Source organism: Triturus cristatus, chromosome 4_1 (genome assembly GCF_964204655.1).
Source record: "Triturus cristatus chromosome 4_1, aTriCri1.1, whole genome shotgun sequence".
Taxonomy (NCBI): Eukaryota; Metazoa; Chordata; class Amphibia; order Caudata; family Salamandridae; genus Triturus; species Triturus cristatus.
In genome coordinates, this window is record NC_140585.1 from 810661183 (window position 1) to 810679305 (window position 18123).

Consider the following 18123-nt stretch of genomic DNA (forward strand, 5'->3'; position numbering starts at 1 on the left):
GGCACACAGCCCTTCTCAGCCGGTCTCACAGCTGTGGCGCTTCACACAACTGCACCTCTTCCTGCGAGATGCAGTTCTGCTCTGTTCACCTCAGCTCGAGCACCTCCCTCCGACACACGGAGCACCAGATGCCTAGCTACCAGGCCGCACCCTCACTGCGTCGCCGGACCAGCTCCAAATCTTGGCAGCGTGGCACACAGGAAGCTTGCAGCTGCGCAAGTCCACCTTGTCATTAATGTGGTGGTCGAAAACCCCCAGGATACCGTTCTTGCTTTAGGCCTATCTTATACAGCAGACAGCACTCAGACAAACACAGTACTCGTGGATCTGTGTCCAGACCATGAGTGATCCTCCCACGTTTATTTATATCCTCGGGTCCACGCCCATCCCCTCGGATGCATGTTGCTACATTATGTTGTACTGGCCGGATGGCTCACTACAGAGGCGAGGATCATGCATAACCTTCTTCACTTTCTATTAACAGCCGTTTCTCAAAGTAAAAAAAACAGTGTCACACTAGAACTCCCATGAGTACTTGGAAAGTGTTTGACAACCATTAACCAATAGCAGTATATTATGTCAATACATACATATCTCTGTTGCCTGCAGTCCCTCCTCTTCTTTTCTGTAGGAAGTTAAGTCACTCTGCTTCACTCCACTTTGGAATCATAGCCTACGATTAAACAAACCCATTAAGTACATTTACCCCCTGGAACAAGTTTTTATATCAAGCAGACTAATTTTCATGCATGAAAGAGGAATCAACTATCTAACCAAGAAATTGATGATCAGAGCAAGCAGGAACTGCAATCTATTCCATCTGAGGGCATATCAATTTGTAAAATCCATGCAAGAACACAAACAGAGGAAAACCTCATCAAAACCAGATACTTCCTGTTAATCATAGTTGGTAGGATCCCACCTATAATAGTTAGGAAAGAAAAATATGTATACCTCCTGTAGTCCAGTCCAGAAGGAGGGTACATTATTCCCAATATGATCAGGGTGAGATAATCCTCGCCTCTGCGTCCTTAATAGAATTAAAAGTTTCCTTCACTGTAGTTAAGAAATTTCTCATTCTATGTCCGGACCGGAGATGAGGATTATGCATGTATAAGGCTTAATTACCACCAAGGATGCAGATTCATAAATTGCTTTAAAGTAAAACCTTCTAAAGGTGGATTTTGAGGACCAATCTGCCGCATTCATAATGTCCTCTAATCTACAGCCCACTTAAGCACCTTTGGAGGCCATCGCCTCCGTAGCCGAGAGAGCTCCAAAGCGATGAATGTCTATTCTGGCCTCTGCCATAATCCATCTTACCCACCTGGCAATGGAGGGAGAAGAGACGGCCATCAACAAATTCCTGAGAGCAAACTGCAGTTGTTTATCACCCGGATGTCTCACCTCTGCTATCATCTCCTCGTAAAACCTTTAGGCATCGTACCACACAGAGTTTAAAGGCTGCCTCAAAAGAAGGGTAAGTTACCGACCTGCTATTAGTCTTGGTCCTCCTAGAAATGGTGAATGTCACTCCCTCCGGGGTAAAGACGCACGCCATGATGTCAAGTGCTCTTACATCAGTTGCTCTTTTACTTGAAATGAGGCAGAGTAGTATGGCCAGTTTGTGGAAATCTCTTTCCTAGCTGGAAACTGGTTATCCTGCCAACCTGCTACAAGATGCAGCCCAGTTTTACATCCCCCAAGCCCGAATATCTAGGCCTTGGGGTTCGAGACATTTGGATATCCTTTGGTAATTTACACGTCCATGGATGCTCCCCCAACAAGTTATTATTAATGGGCATGTGTCCTGCCAAAATTGCGGAGTGGAATGAATTTACAGTGCAATAAGCTAGGCCCAAGCCTACCAGTTCTGCAAGAAATTTCAAGATATCTGTAAATTGCGCCCCAACGGGATCCAGGTGTCTCTCCATGCAACAACAAACCCATTTTGTCCAAGCTGATCTGTACTGCCTGGTGGTCCTCGGTGCCCTTGCCCGTTGGATGAGTCTTTTTGCCTCATCCAAAAGTCTGCCGTCTTGCCAACATTGCCTGAAATCCTCCACACCATGAGCTGCAGGTGACCTTGTAATACCATAAGATGTAGACGGCCACTGGGGTCCCCAAGGATCCCGGGAAATGGTGGAAGTCGCTGTGGGTCCATCAATGAAAGTTCCAGAAGGTAGAGGAACCAAGCCTGGGATTTCCAGACTGGTGTCACCTGAATTAAAGACGCCCTATGATGTCGGCCTTGAGCCGCCACTCTGGGAATTAGAAGAAATGGAGGGAACGCATAAGCCTGACCCGTCGTCCAATCCTGCAGGAAAGGGTCCACCCCGAGGATTCCGGGTCTGGCCTCCAGCTGATGTACCAAGGGATCTGTGCGTTCAATCTGGAAGCAAACAGGTCTGCGGAACAGGGACCCCACCGGTCCGTCAGTGCCCAGAAAATCACAGGATCAAACTGCCAGTCACTGGAGTTTGTGAAATGCGTGGAATTCCAGTCTGCCACTGAATTCAGGGACCCTGGAAGGTATTCTGCTGTCGCCGAAATCTGACATTGAAGGTAGTAGTGTCAGAAGATTTTGCCCATCCCCGCTAGCGCTCTTGATCTGGTACCTCCCAGTCGATTGATGTTCTGTACCTCAGTCGTGTTGCCCATCCTCAGTAGAACACAGCAGGAGACTCTGTCCCTCGTTGATGAACTGATCACAAAGGATCCCGAGCTCCAGGCAGTTCATGTGCAAGCTCAGTTCCTCCTCCGTCCATCGTCCCCCCCCATGGAGACAGCTCCACATCTGGCTCCCCAGCCCTGACAGCTGGCATCTGACTCTGTAACCAGGTCCTGGATGGATCAGAAGTTCACCCTCCCATTCCAAGCTTCCATGTGGTCCGTCCCCCACTGCAGTTCTATCCTGGCCTCGTTTGTCAGAGAAATCAGTTCCTAGTACTGGAGACACTTCCGAAGATGCAGTGCTTTCAATCTCTGTAATGCTTGGTAGGTGAGCGGGCCCGGGAAGATGGCTTGGATTGAAGAAGACAATAAGCCGACAATTCTAGCCAGTTGTCTGAGGGAGCTTCAGTTTCTTCACAAGACCTTGTTCAACTCCTTCTTGATCTTCAATATCTTCTTCTTCGGGAGGCTGAGAGTGGCTGAAGTGGAATCAATGAGAAATACCAGGAATACCATGTTCTGTGACGGGGTCAACTATGAATTCTGAACATTGGTCACAAACCCCAACTCCTGCAGGAGTGTAATGGTCATGTTCAGGTGAGCCACCAGCTGGGTGCGCGATCAGTCCATCAGGAGGATATCGTTGAGATGGATGATATGCCCTTCGTTCTGAGAACCTCCACCACTGGTTTGCGGAGCTTAATGAAGCACCACGGTGCTGAGGGTAGGCCAAACAGTAGAGACTGAAACTCAAACACCTGGTCCCTCCAAGAAAACTGCAGGAACCAGTGGTGAGATGGAAAGATGGGGACCGTCAGATAGGTGTCCTTTAGATCCAAATGCACCATCCATTCCTTCTGTAGAAATAGGTCTCTCAGGAGGTGGATGCCCTCCATTTTGAAGTGGCGATACATCAACCATTCGTTGAAGCCCCTTCAATATATAACCGGGAGGAAGCCTTTGTCTTTCTTTTCTACCATAATGAGTTTGCTGAGTTAACCCTGTGGGTGCAGGACCAACCTCCGAATCGTTCCCTTAAAGAGTAGCTCCTGCACCTCTATGAACTCATAGAACTCTGTGTGGAAGCCCCTTACAGTTTCCAGGGCCCACGCGCTCATCATGATCTTTTCCCACCTATGTGAAAACAATTTCAGTCTCCCCCCAGTTTGTGAGGGAAAGAAAGGATACTGCTTACCGTTAAATCCTCCAGGAGTGTTAGCCCCACCTCTGGCACGGTTGGTTCTGCCCTTTCCAGTTCCCCGGAGAGGATAGAAGGTGCCTTGTCTGCCATCATTCCAACAGTTGTTGCATCGGGCTTGACCTCTGTTGGGGCCTGACTTGAAAGAGTGGCTGGAGGAGCGACCCCTGCCTATTCAGGCTCCGGCAAAAACCTTTTGATGGAGGTCTGCACGTTATCAAGTGCTGAAAAGGTGGCCACAAATTTACCCAGCTCCTTAACGAAAGGCTCACTAAACAAATTGCCCTTTGCTACGGCCCCAGCCTCAGATGAGAAGAGTTCCTGATTTTCAGAAGAATGGAGCATCTTCTTTCTGCAGACAGGGCACAATTGGCATTGCCGTAAAGGCACATCTCCCATAGGGCCCACCGGCCACAATATCTGTGGGCAAGGGTTTCCCTGGCTGTCTGGAGCTTTCGGCCAGCTCAATAATTTTCATTAGTGGGCCCACCACGTCAAGCAATTTATCCTGACACACCCTCCAAGAGTGATCAATGCCCTTCTTGGGGTCCTTCATGTACTTAGCAAAGAATGTGCACAACTTAGGATCAATGTCAGTGGTGGCCGCCACCTTCCCCTCTAAGGATGGTCTAGGGCACTCCCCCGGAAGGCGGGTGCGGACTTCCTTGTCCAGGGGTTGGTGTATTTTTTGGGCAACATACTCTGCCACCTACTGGTCCAGGAGCCACATTGAGGATCTCAGATAGTATATGCCCTCTGGCTCAAACATGTCGGCCGAGGTGGAGTCCCCTTCAAAGGAGCCAGAGGCAGTCGAACCGGGACACCAAGGCCTTTCAGGGTACTCCTCGCCTGAGGATCCATCCTCATTCGTACCACCCTCCCCCCAGATCGGAGAACTCATCATCAGGATCAGAATTAGGTGGGACAGCGCTACCAGTATTCCCAGGCCAGTCTTCCACCCTGTAGGGTGCATTCTTTAACGTGCACGCACTCTTACGGAAGTCATGCATTAAGAGGTCGCTACCTTTCAGGTGTCCCGGGCTACGTTTATCAGCCTTTAGAGAGCTAGATATGGATAGCCTGCTAGAACCTGCCCCAGTGTCCCCAAAGATTCCGAAACCCCCAGAAACCTGGGACGTCAGTTTGTCCACATTTTCCTGCAGGGGTGCCAATGTCTTAGAAATTGCCTGCGAAAGCAGCATGTCCACCTCTACAGGAAGGTGGTGCTGTGGGGGCCATTCCTCTTCACAGGCTAGATCAGGCGAATAATCATGATCCCTGAAAGAATCTATATGTGTAGAGGGTGCGTGCACTAAGTCAATCAAATAGCCCCGTAAAAATATCAAGGGTAGACCCCTCGCAAGAGCTCTTATGAAGAAAAGAATCCCTGATCTAAGATTTCCAGGCAGCCTATAGGCAATACTTTCAGCGTCTTGGAAGGGTTGGTAGAGAGGGGGCCCCAGGCAGCGATCCGGCCATGGAAACACCCACTGATACTCCCTAGAACACATCGCTAGTCTGGGGAGCGATTCTGAATCACAGCGTGCTGCCTCACAGAACGCGACACGTCCAACAGGCCGTAAACGGCGTGAAACAGCTCTCCTAGCAGACCCGCAATGTATCAAAAGGACGAGCTCGGGCGTAACCTGCTGCATGTATCATCAATCTCATGTGAGTGCACACACAAAGATACTATGATAATCTGCTCTAGCAACTACAATAAAGTAAATTACCAACACAGTTAAAGGCTATTAATGCTTTTAATCCCCCAAAACACCTTAACCCCAAAAGAGTTGTGAGTGGAATGAGGGACTTAATTGACAGCAGTGAAGTAAGAGGAAGGACTGCAAGCAATATGTGGTACTGAAAAATCAAGGCCTAACTTCTCCCAGGCTACGCCAGGAAATGGTGTAGGATGTAAAGGTGTTTTACTCAGTTTAAAATGCTTATTTGACAGGAGACATTCAGGACATTTATCAATTACCTGTTTAACATGCACATCTATGGCAGGCCACCAATAGTGTTGTTTTATGCGCATGGACATCATGATTGCACCCAAATGTCACTGATGTGCTTTGGAAGTGATAAGATTGCACATTTTAACTGGAGGTATGTGTAAATCGATTTTTAACACAAATACATTGACAACCGACTGTTCACTTGCAACGTCCGCAAAAGTTTTCAAATCACCCTGCAAACACCTGACTTTAGACCAGTGCTTTAAATGGGCCGGTACTGAGTACCGGCACTTCCGAATTTTCTGGCCGCCAGTACCGTCACTTCTCTTTAGCCAGGGAGAGTACCGGCAGGGGCGGCTGGTGAGATTTGAAAGTGGTCGACGTAAGATGATTGGTATACTGCACCGTTGCGAGCGAGCGTAGCGAGCCGGAACCCCCATAAGGAGGGTTCGGGGGGATTCTCCCCCAGGGAAAATTTTGAAAAAAGAGAAGAAAAATGGTGCATTTTCAAGCAAATTTGAGAAAGCAGGAAGGTTAATAAAGCAATTGTGAAAGTGCAGTTATAACATTAATAAAGAGATGTCATATAACATAGGTAGCTGCTTATTCAGTATAACCACAGAGCTTCATAACAGACTTCGAGATACAATGCATTTCTGAGTACCTCACTCACAGATGTTTTTTATTTAACAAACTAAACTGGTTGCAAAGTAGCAGCATTCAACATTGTTTACTTTTTGTAAATGAAATCAGCACGTCTCTCTTTAAGAGCAGCAAACTTCTCAATAACTTTAATGTTAAAGTCCGGGATTCAGTTTCCTTACCTTTAACTCTGGTGTTTGCTGGGTCGTAGCCGGGGTGAAAGAGCAGCAAAGGAGGACTTGTTCTTCGCCGGAAAAATGACCAAAAATTTGGTAATGGTTGTCAAGCTTTAGAAGGTGCTGAAAATAAAAATAGAAACAATGTATTATTATATGTGATGGATGTGTTAAGCTTCTTCCTGGTACTTGACAATTTCTTTCTTTGAGTTACAGAGTACGTTGATGTGGGATTTAGAGCAGAGAACTGAACAGACTAAAGGAAGAAAAGCCAAGTGGCTTTAACGTGGTTGACGTGCATCTATATTTGAAACAGCAGCTACAAAAACATAAACATTATACCTTAAAAATGTTTTTCAACCCACACAGTTCTTGAAATCAACAGGAATGTTAATGGAGAAAACTGCAGAAGCTTTCTGAGTTCCAACGGATAGGACAAACTCCCTCTAAATCTAAAAGACACAACTTAAAAAACTGACAAATCCTTAAAAAACATCTATGGTACATTTGCTGTAATCACAGCCAGCCTGTTGGCAAGTACTTGAAAATCTTGGAGTTATAAATGAATAAATGCATACGTTAATGCTAATATGAATAGATATCATCGTGGAATTTCTATTTTTTTTGGGTGTGCCATTATTTAGTAAAAAAAAGTCGTTATTATGAAAGCAAACAGTCGTGGGCTTTGCTTAGGGGTGTTATGGAGTCTGGCGGGGGCAGGGTGTATCGCCCCAGCTTCGTCTTATTTTGGGTGCCTTCTTTAATCTGGAAGATGATGGTTGCTTCCACTCTATGTAATAGTTTTTCCAATTTAAAAAAAAAGTTTAATAATTTCCCTGCACCGCTTTTTTATTGCTTCCTGTAAGAACTCACTTCATTAGGCAGGAGGCAGGCTTCAAGCACCATCTTTTCTAAACAGGACTCATGCTGTGTGGCGTGAGTGTTTATCGACAACACAGTGCACTCTGATTACACATGACATGACCACTACTTTTTAGGTCGAGGACCGTCCGGTCTGCCGAAGGCAGAACCGGAAGTCGGAGATTTAATGTTTCTGAGAGTGGCTCCTTAGCCCGCCTCTCTTTTTGCCTCTCCTCCATTGGCTGGCTTCCTAAACGGAGGCCAGCCATTGGAGGAGAGAGCCGTCCCTCCAAATAGGCTCCGTCTTTTTCAGATTCGGGGGCGTGTTCCTTGCTGTTCTTTCCACTTTTTAGCCACGCCCTTTTTTAGGCGTGTTTTTCTCTCCTCCAGCCAATGGCAAGAGGAGAGAAAAGAAAAACACGCCCCCGAATCTGAAACGCCGCTGCGTTTCTCCGAGGCATTTCTGCTTCGCCTCGGAGAAAGGCTGTGGTGTGCTTGTTTGCTGATGGAAGGATGTCTTGGACGTAATGCCCCCACACACTGACGCGTAAGAGTTGCGCAGCAAAAAGCTTCCAAAGTCGGGGCTTACCTGCAGTCCTCCAGCCAGGTCGCGATCTTCTCATTGGGTACGTGCTTGTTTCTGCTCTCCCACCTCCTTCATCACCAACTCTCTCATTTACCCTATCCGCTCGTGCGTCCTCCTCGGGTTCCTCCTCCTCCTCCACTCCTTTCCATAGTATCTATTTGCCGCCAGTTAGTCACTTTTTTTTTGTAGAGCTGGTGGCCCCGGGCAGCGCAGGCGCAAACTTGGACCCCATTCGAAAGAACACCTGAGAAGAGGTGAGCCTGGGAGTGAGTTAGACAGCGGCTCTCTCCCCCGCCCCAAATCCACTCCCACGGAAAACGTCAGGCGGGAGACTGCTCTTGCAACGCCGCAGCAGGAAAGCGGCGGCGAAGTTCGTTTCGGAAGTGACTGCTGGCCGTAGCAGAAAACAAAGACAAGCCGCAGAGGAATCGAGCCTGACGGGATTAACTTGGCTTCAACTGGGGTTTCGATTGAAAATGTGTTGAGTCTGCAGATGACAAAACTTGACAATTAACAAAACTCTACGCAACGCAGGAACTTAACATATACGGACTTAAAATATCTGCTTGGTCCGTGTGCTGTGTGCGGGTGACCATGCTGCGCTTACCCCATGAATGATGCTTGCGTTGCTTCTGTTGCCCACTTTAGTCTGTTGTGCGGGAGGGAAGCTTGTCTGTGTTTTGGAAGAATCTGGTGCAACGGCTGCCACTGTCACGTGTGCGTGGGAAGTGTCACTGCTTCTGGGTGCAATACATTTGTTCTGCGTGTGAGGCGAGTTGGTACTGTTGTTGCGTGTGCTCTACATATTGAGAGATATGCAACAGAGCGAACAGTGAGTGATTAAGCTATTGACATTGTAAATAACAATGCCGTTTCTTTAAATGTTTTAAAAACAAAAACACAGCCCGGTCATTTTCACAGGCTGAATGCCCCCCCTTCGCCCCCCATGCCTGGCCAGAGTCCAGGGCGATACATTCATTAACACTTAAAGAGACCTGGGAGCTCATTGTATTCAAATGAAGCCTGCGAGCCCTTCAAACACAGCCAGACCCATCTAATCTGCCATCTTTGCGGCCTTTGTCCCGCTCGAAGTGGATTGCTCTCCGCACGGCATCAAAAAGCTGCAGGCCGGAGTCTTCTATTAAGGGCTGATAGTGAGGACAATAGGACACTGCAACGCCGCGCGCTGGGGCAGAAATGACGAAACGTGCCCGGTCTGTCCGGTGCTCACGTTGGACAGGCGGTGAGCAGTTTTGGGGAGCGGGTTTGTTTTACAGTATCCGACTCCAAGCTAAAGCAAAATTGAGGAGCGTAGGAAGAGAGTTTGAAAGAAGGACGCAGATAATGATAACATAAATCAGCTACGTGGGGAGAAAGCAGGGGGAAAAGAACATGCAAGAGTGAACTAAAAAGATAGGACGTGTGGGTTTAGGGAAGAAAGAATCAAGAACTGGCATGAATAGTACTAGTCTGCAGCCCTGGCATTCGGCAGCGGCGGGCTCCTAAGAACAACTTTAGACCTTTGCACTATTTTAGCAAGTTAAGCACCCCAGCGACTCTGAAGGGTGGCAGGGCCCACCTTTCAGATCGATAAAGAAATGTGCAGAATTCTGAAAATGTCAGTGCAGTAAAAACAATAGCACGCAAGCCACGGCAGCATGAAACCAAAAAAGAAAGACAATTGGCTAATTTCTCTGCAGCCTTGCGACGCACAGGCTTTATATGGTCACCGGCTTTACCAACTGCTAGTATTTCAGATGGGCATCCGAAAAAAACACCACAAGGCAATGCTGCTGATAAACACTACAGAGCAGAACAAACTGCTCCAAGTGAGGCCTTCGGACGTGATCTCCTTAGCAGGACACACTGCTTAATTTATGTTATGAATGTATTGTGTTACACAGAACGACCTTAAACCAGCGAGGTTTCAAAGAAATGTGCAGAGTAGGTTTAAGAGAACAGCGTATATGCATTGACCGAAAATTAATAAGATGCAGAGTTCAGAATTAGAAGCTCACAACTTCACTCTCTCTCACTCACTACCTCAATCACTCTCTATCTCACTGCCCCACTCTTTCTATCTCACTAACTCACTTTCACTCTCTCTTTCACTACCTCTCTCTCTATCTCACTACATCACAACATCACTCTATGCTTATATATCACTACCTCACAACATCCCTCTCCCTCACTACCTCACTCTTTCACTACCTCACTCTCTCTATCTCACTAACTCACTCTCTATCTACCTCACTCTCTCTATCTCACTACCTCACTCTCTATCTACCTCACTCTCTCTCACTACCTCACTCTCTATTTCAATACCTCACTCTCTCTCTCTATCTCACTACCTCACTCTCTCTCTGCTAATGCAATAGGTATCACATATGCAAAAGAAAAGCTAATGCCAATAGAAATGACAATGCCATTTATTTAGGGAAACAAAAATGATAAAAAAATATTGAGCAATACCAATAGCTCTACCTATAATATTGCCGAGACCATTGCATTGTAAATGCTTGTTTAAAATTGAGTTTTATATAACTTGACCCGAATCGGGTATCAGAGCGCTTTACGTAGCACCAGTTGTGTTACATGAGGACACATTCATTTTTGTTCGGCACAGGGAGGTTCAGCGTCATTGCCGAATGCCGAGAGCCCGAGAGTGAGACTCGAACCCAGTTCTCCAGATTCGAGGTCCACCACCACCCTAGCCGTTAGGCCGACTCCTCTACTACTTGCAATTGCAATTGCAAATACAATCTTACTGCCTCCTTCTAGAAGCCAGCCACTATGCGTGAAACTTTTAACCTAAAAGTTTCACGCATACTGGCTTAACTACTAATGGCGGGTTCCAGAGTAGGGGGTGGCCTACACCCCAAAAAGGCTCTTCAGTGGTGTTATAGGAGAGCTCCTGTGAAGGCAGACAGCAGCCTAGCGCGTGCAGGCTGAAGGGGCCTCCTCCCCAGCCCTGCCGAGGCAATGCACTCCGAGGCATCAGTATGTCCTGCTAAAGCGGCTTGGATCTCGCATTCCAGCGTGTTGTTGTCGTGAAGCCCGGAGAAAACATTTTACCGCCCTTCTTTAACCTCTGAACCCTCACCTCGGGCCAGAAGAAGGGGGCTGGCGTAGGGAGCAGTTCTGTTCTAAATAAAGGTCTCCATGTGCCCCGTGAAGAACTGTGTGAGAGAACTGACATCTCTCTCGTTCTTTCAATCCATCTATCGCCCTTGAAACTCTCACACGCACATATTCTTTCTCTCTCTGTCACCAGAGCGCGGGGCTGGGCATGTTGAGCAAAGAATAATGCATGTGTCCGTACGCGTGTTTGTGAAATGACGGTGGCTGTCTGTGTGTTGAGTATTCGTGCGCGAGGGCGCCTGGCTGCAGATGTGTATAATGGTATGGATGGATGGTGTGCAATAGAGGGTATCTATGTATGTTGCTATGCATCGCGTTGTGCTTCTCTTTAAGGTGTTTATGTGATTGTGAGCATGGGCGTTTATGGGCACTTTGTTTAAATCAGTGTGTGCATGATTGTGTGCAACGTGTATGTGTATACGTGTGAATGAGAGAGAGCACGTGTCAGTGAACGTCTGTGTTCTTGAAAGTGTGTTTCAGTCTTCTTGGTATAAGAGTAGGTTTTCAGCTCCTTCCAAACTCCCTGCTAAGGGGATAACGTGCACCCCCTACCGTGGCCTCCTAACATAAGGCTGCTCGGAGCTCCTTCCAGAAAGTAGTTCAATCTATAAACCCCACGTAGGAAGAACTCCTGCTTAGCAACCTTTTTGTGCTGTCTCCCTCCTACCTTCCAGGAGTTCCCTCTCTCACCTCAGAGGAACACACCTGGGTTTAACTGTCGCCCTCGACGACACCGGTCTGCCTATTGCCTCGTCGCAAATGTGCCCTTTTTCAAGCTAAGAACCTCCCAAACTCCCTTCTAAGGTGAAATACTCCTCTCTCTTAAAATGGACTCTTTCCTAGTTCCCTTCAAATGTGAGCTCCCTCCTAGCTCTGTCGTTCCCATGTCTTCTTCCTAAGCATCGTTCCCGTCATACAAGGTCTCTCCCCAGCTTCCCCCTGGGTGAATCTAGGGATCAAGTGATCTACCTGGCTGCCTCACTACAGCGTTCTCCTTTCTAGGTCCCGCCAAAAACGAGCTCCCTTCAAGGGCCATTTGGAGATGAACTCCCACAGGCCAGTCCAAGTCCACGTCTCCCAGTGCCTCGCTTTTCTTTCATATTGTAAACTCAACTGCAATATAGTAAATAGATTTATATCGCGGTTACGAATACGACCCCTAGCGACTCGCTAGGGGTCGTAACCGCGATATAAATCTATTTACTATTTGCAGTTGAGTTTACAATATGAAAGAAAAACAGATGAATATTAAAGATACATACTAGATTGTTCCTCTGATGAATGATGTGGTGACATTTTGCGACAGGGCAGCGAGATGTTTCAGGGCCTGTACTACTCACCAATGGACAACCGTAGACCGACGTAGTCACGGGAGTCAGGGACAACACAACAACAATTGCTGTGGACAACGATAGTAGTCACGTCAGTCACCACCACACGAGTCGACACGACGGGTCCGGGAGAGCTGACACACTGTATGTACAGTACACGTACAGCAGTACACTGTAGTCACCGCCGCCACGAGGTGTGTATGGCAGACAGTGGCACCGTGCGTGATGACGCGACGGACTGCAGAGTGCGCTGCGCACCTCATGGCCAATCACTGTTCACTGTGTTCAGACATAAGCCACAGTGGTTGGCCATAGTTGCGCGGCACCCAATGCAGTTTCTTCGTAGGCTGCCGCACGGTGTCTGAGACTGTCTCAGGCTCTCAGCCAATCCAGAGACGCTGCATTAGCAGCGCCTGCCCTGGATTGGCTAAAGAGCACGGATAGGGCTCGCCCATACCGAGAGACGGGGGCTGCTGCATGAGGCAACCCTCGGCCTCTCGGCCCCCTCCCTCTCAGTACAAGTAGTGCCTAGCTGGCTGACAGACAGTGTGGCGAATGCGCATGCTCTTGCTGGTCATGAGCCAAACTCGAGCATGCGCAAATTGCGAGCCGCTGTCAGTCAGTCAGTGCATGGGTGAAACAACTGAACTGTCACTCAACCTTCTTAGTGCTCGCCCCCCGGCCCCACCCCCTTCATGTCCCGACTCCCGGCCGGCGGCCGCTACACTTAGCTACCAATTCAAATATTCATTGCTGCTGCAAGCACGCACCGCGTGCGCAGTGGGGCAACGCCCCTGCGCCCCAATGGACGCACCGCTGCTGGGAGGGGATGGGAACGAATGAGCAGCTCTACTTCAAAAGACAATAGCTGTGTTGGGATGAAGGATTTTTTTCTGTGTAGTTGAAGAGTGGGCCTGTATTTGCGCATGTGCTGAACGAGTACGATTTTCGCCTTGAAGGCACACACCGGGCAGTGACATCACGGTGGTAGGCGTGACCGGTTTTATTGGTGAGGCATATGCTTCATTTAGGGCATTTACTGCTCTGGCTCAAGGCTGGGTCCGCAGAGCTTCATTCATCTAATGGAGAAGGGAGGGGCAGACACAGGGGAACGATGTTAAGAGTTGGTGTCTACCTTGAAAATGCAGGCACTGTTTATGTGGTTTTTTGAGTCCTGAGGGGCCAAGTGCGTCCCATTTCACTTTTAACTTCTCACGATTCTGAAGACAGGGAGTGCTGCAATGCACATGTTCTGTTGCTGTCGCAGGTACTGCTCGTCGTCTGTTGGCTGGACTGGCTCACAAGTGCTCTTTTTACCTGGTTCATGGAAACTCTGCGTCTACTAGCTTCATACATACCTTCAATTTGCTCGTTTTAAGTAAAGAAAACTATCTACGACTGCAGCAGCAATCACAGCATGTTAATTACTATTTACATGTTGTGATGACAGCTACACGTTAAGAAAAAGTGCGAGTCTCCCTTATTATTCTTTTTATTAAATTGTGCTGTGTTGTGGTGTCTATTTAATGACTGAAAAACACGGTATCACTGTTTTCCTAATCACATAGTGTTGTTAAGAAAACGTGTATAACTAAAAGTGTTTGTGCACTGTTTTTCAGCCACGCTTGTTTTTAATTTCAAATAGGTCCAAGCTCCTGCTCAAGCCTGGCCTGTCCTCTGGCAGGCATACCTTGGCGCTAGTGATGCACCTGCTTCATGCCCTGCCTGCTCTGTGTACTTTAACACAAACAACAATTTCACCAGCCGCCACTGGTTAGGTATCTCTTCTAGCACAGGGGAGATGCCCTGCTGCTCATAAGCTTGTAAGCACAGTAGCCTTTTGCAGAGTCCCTGCTGGAGATTCCAGCAGCATCCATTTGAATGCCCTAAGACTGCAGGGGTCTGAGAGGACTTGCCTTGCGTCATGCTGTGATTAACATTGCGGGGTCTAGACAGACCCTGCTCCGTCGATCAGGGGCACAACGACCATTCACTTCAGCTGAAAGTGCTTTAGCCTGCTCCCCGCCTCTCTCCATCAGGTGTTTAAATGATGTCCCTGTGTTCACCATCACACTGTGTTTGACAGTGGAGGGCCCTTTAGGCCCTATGCTGTTAATCGCATTCACACTATTGTGTGCATTTGGGCAAACACAGGTATGGAGGCAGCACATGGACAGTGGCAATTTAGAAAGCCATAGGAGGCAAGAAGTTTAAAATGGCTTTAATCTCACCTGAGACTTTGTGTGAGTGTTTGCTTATGTCTGTGTGCTTGCCAACTTTTGTATGCCTGTTTTTGTGTATGAGAAAAGTGAGAAAAAGAGGACGAGAATCAGGACACTCTCAGGAAATATTTTAAAGGGAATATGTGGAATGCTTGTGTGTACATGTCTGCTTGTTTCTGTGTGTGTGTGCGCTTGAGAGTGTATAGTATTGTGCCAAACAACAAAAAAAATCATTATGGCATTAAGAAGCAGCAAATATTACAAAACAAGGATCTGTTAACATATCATCCTGTTTGGCTTTCATTTTGTGTAATGAGTTCACCTGTTTTGTTTACATAAACGCATTTCTCATGTGTTTTGATATATGCTGCAACTGCTACAGAAGTCAGTATGTATCATCATATCTTGCCCTTATCTCGGCCTCTAGCCACTCCCACTTGCCACACCTCTAGCTCATATTAATGAGTACCTGCACTTGTTTTTTCCCATTTAAAGCACTGCTTTAGACCAACCCTGTACAATGTACTGGCTAACTTTCTTCAAGACATCTTCATGTTGACAGGCATCCAACGAGTCATCCACTTTAAGCATGGCATGGCATCACACTGATGCACAGCAGCAACTGAAGCAACACACACATCATCCCATCCTCATCTCCAAGATGTGGTTAGTAGACACCAACCAGGAACTGTAGGAGGAGGCTGTGTTTTTTTAACTCTACAAACAATGCCCATGAGAGGCAGCGACCAGCCGGCTCGGATTCCTATAGTAACTGACCTAACTGTGCAGGAATCCACCCCTGTTGTTCTCTGCGAGAATGAGGGATATTCAGTTGCATACACTGTGAATAGGATGTGCACGGCGTGAAAAGAATTACATCACAGTACTGCATCACAGTACTGCACCCTAACTGATTTTAATGAGCGAGAACTGAGGGTTTATCTATGTGGTTGGCGGGGAGTACTGTTGGGAAGTTTTCAGATTGCTTAAGTGTGGCATTACACATAGGTTTCAGTGTGCAAATGAGTAACACTCTACTGTCAAATGTATGACACTTCGAATAAAACTTTCTCAGGAGCAAATCAAAGCAGTGATCAGTATTTGGATGTCTCTTGAGTTTTTTTGTTATTGCTTCCAGATATCATACAACAATGAACTTTTCACCAAATAGAAGCAAGACCTCTTGGCATTGCCAATGCTTGTTAGCAGTATCAGATGAATAAGTAATAATAATTTGTTTGCAAATGATTAGAATTGAGCATGTCTCAATTCTGAAAACATTCGACTGTGAGGTCTGTGGAAGGATATTCATCTTCAGAGTGTCTCAATCACTTCTCACCCTTCTGACCACTTTCCTCTGCACTCCCCCACAGGTAGCCACTTAAGGCTTTTTTTCTCCCTACATCTTTCTGAAATCTTCCATATGCATACCTCACACATCATCTCCTTGCTCCTCATCACCGTCTTTCCAGTCTGTCCTGCATGTACTTTCTTGTGTTGTCCCCTTTTTACAATACACCCACCCATTCTCTCTTAATCCTCACCTGTAAAAATACATTCTTTTCCTTTGACTCGGTCAATATTTTGACAGCTGTGGTATATATTTGATACATATGTAACCATCCCTCCATACCATCTGAAGAGATGCCAAGGATTGGATGATCATGCAGTCTGAACATGTTACTGATCCACAGATAGATTCTTTGAGTAGCTCTCGTCTTCAGCCTTCACCCCAGGGCTCTGAATTGTCGCCAGTCTTGCACACCCAACCATAACCTAAACTTAACCATACACCTAGAGGCAACTTAGGTCCCAGTACGTAACATACAAGAGTCATGTTGCATACGGAAAAAAACTACAAAAACATAATGTCTTGATAATGCATATACTCCTAGGGAATGCAAGATGAAGTAAAAGGTGAAATGTAAACAGGGACTGCATCACTGACATCGATTACTTTAAGGGTTTACCATTGCTCGGTGCACACTGCAGCGAGGCCGAGGACTGGATAAGCATATACTCTGCCCCACTAGCAGGCAGTGTGAGAAATCCTTACTAGCTTCAGCCTTAACGCCAGATTTTTTTTAATCATTCCCAGTCATGCACCCCCACCCATTAATTTGAAGAGAAATCTATAGGCCCTTCAGTTCATGGTGCCCACTATGCAAGTCATGTGTTGCAGTGAAATATACAGAAACAACCTTGAAACGTCAAATGCAAATAGAGACTCCTAGAATACATAGCTGACATGGATTACCTTGAGAGTGGATTTTTTTAAATGCTCTGCTGATGTTGAGCTTTCAGTGTACTGAAGCTCACAGGCTTCTCAGGTAGCCCCAGTAGGGTTTGGGTTCACTGCTGTCTCTTCATATCCACATAGACAATTATCTCTGCCTGGCGGGCACATGAAAGCTGAATTCCAACAAACCAGCACCAGTGCACAAGAGAGCTCTATTGCACTAACCAAGTGCGTTGTGTTATATAAAAACACAGTAACATATTATAACATCCCAGATGCCATTGCCCCTGTTTGTCTCCTAATGAGATGCAAGGATAGTGGGTTTATGTCCAGTTCATGGTCTGAGGTCTTTGGAGATAAAATATTACAACCTGATCTACATCGAAGCTCATTGGCTGCTAAGACATCAGAATTGATTCTAGATTAGGCAATTATCTACTTATTAAAAAGATGACTCTTTAATAATTTCCTAAACGGTGATATATCTGGTTTGGCACAAATGTTGCCCACACATACTCTGTGGGGTTAATTAATAGTTACATTCTGCGGCTGAGGACGGGATGTGAGGAGAGGTCAACTAGGGTCAAGGATATCTCTCAGGAGGGTGCAGAAATACATGATTACTATTAAGCAAACATATGAACTCACCTCTGCATGACAACAGCCTGCACAGGGATCACACTGTCAGATTTCCCTGTGTGTGAGCCATCCTGCAGAGACTGAAAAGCACATTTCCCATCCAGTGCCAGGAGAGGCAGTTAGAGTCACTACTACCGATTAATGTAATTAGTTCAGAGTGACACCTGTGATCTGTCTTCCTATTTGTTACATGAAACCATGGGACAGGCACAGTTTCTTAGACCCTTGGACTGTGTAAAATATTTAAGAACCTACGTTCACCTCACAGCTGACGTGTGACAAATGACCAGTCATGCAGTAATGGGGAAAGTTTTCTAAAATGTGGTATTGTAACTTAAGATGTGTGGCACTTGACAAGGCTAGGAGAGGAGCTGCGCATGGACACAGTAGTAAGGAAAAGGTGAAGAAGGGAGACACCTGACACAAGAAAGATAGAGGAGAGAATGACATCCCCCAA

The 18123-nt window shown here is 46.8% G+C and overlaps 1 long non-coding RNA gene across 1 annotated transcript in view; it reads right to left on the minus strand.

The window, feature by feature from the left end:
* Positions 1-590: 590 nt before the first annotated feature.
* The window catches only part of LOC146855610 (uncharacterized), a 482547-nt gene continuing 465014 nt past the window's right edge, over positions 591-18123 (minus strand). Inside the window, exons 5-6 of the long non-coding RNA XR_014981354.1 lie at positions 6654-6770; positions 591-673 (exon numbers count right to left, since the gene is read on the minus strand). This is a non-coding gene — a long non-coding RNA (uncharacterized LOC146855610). The remainder of the gene's footprint in view (positions 674-6653; positions 6771-18123) is intronic.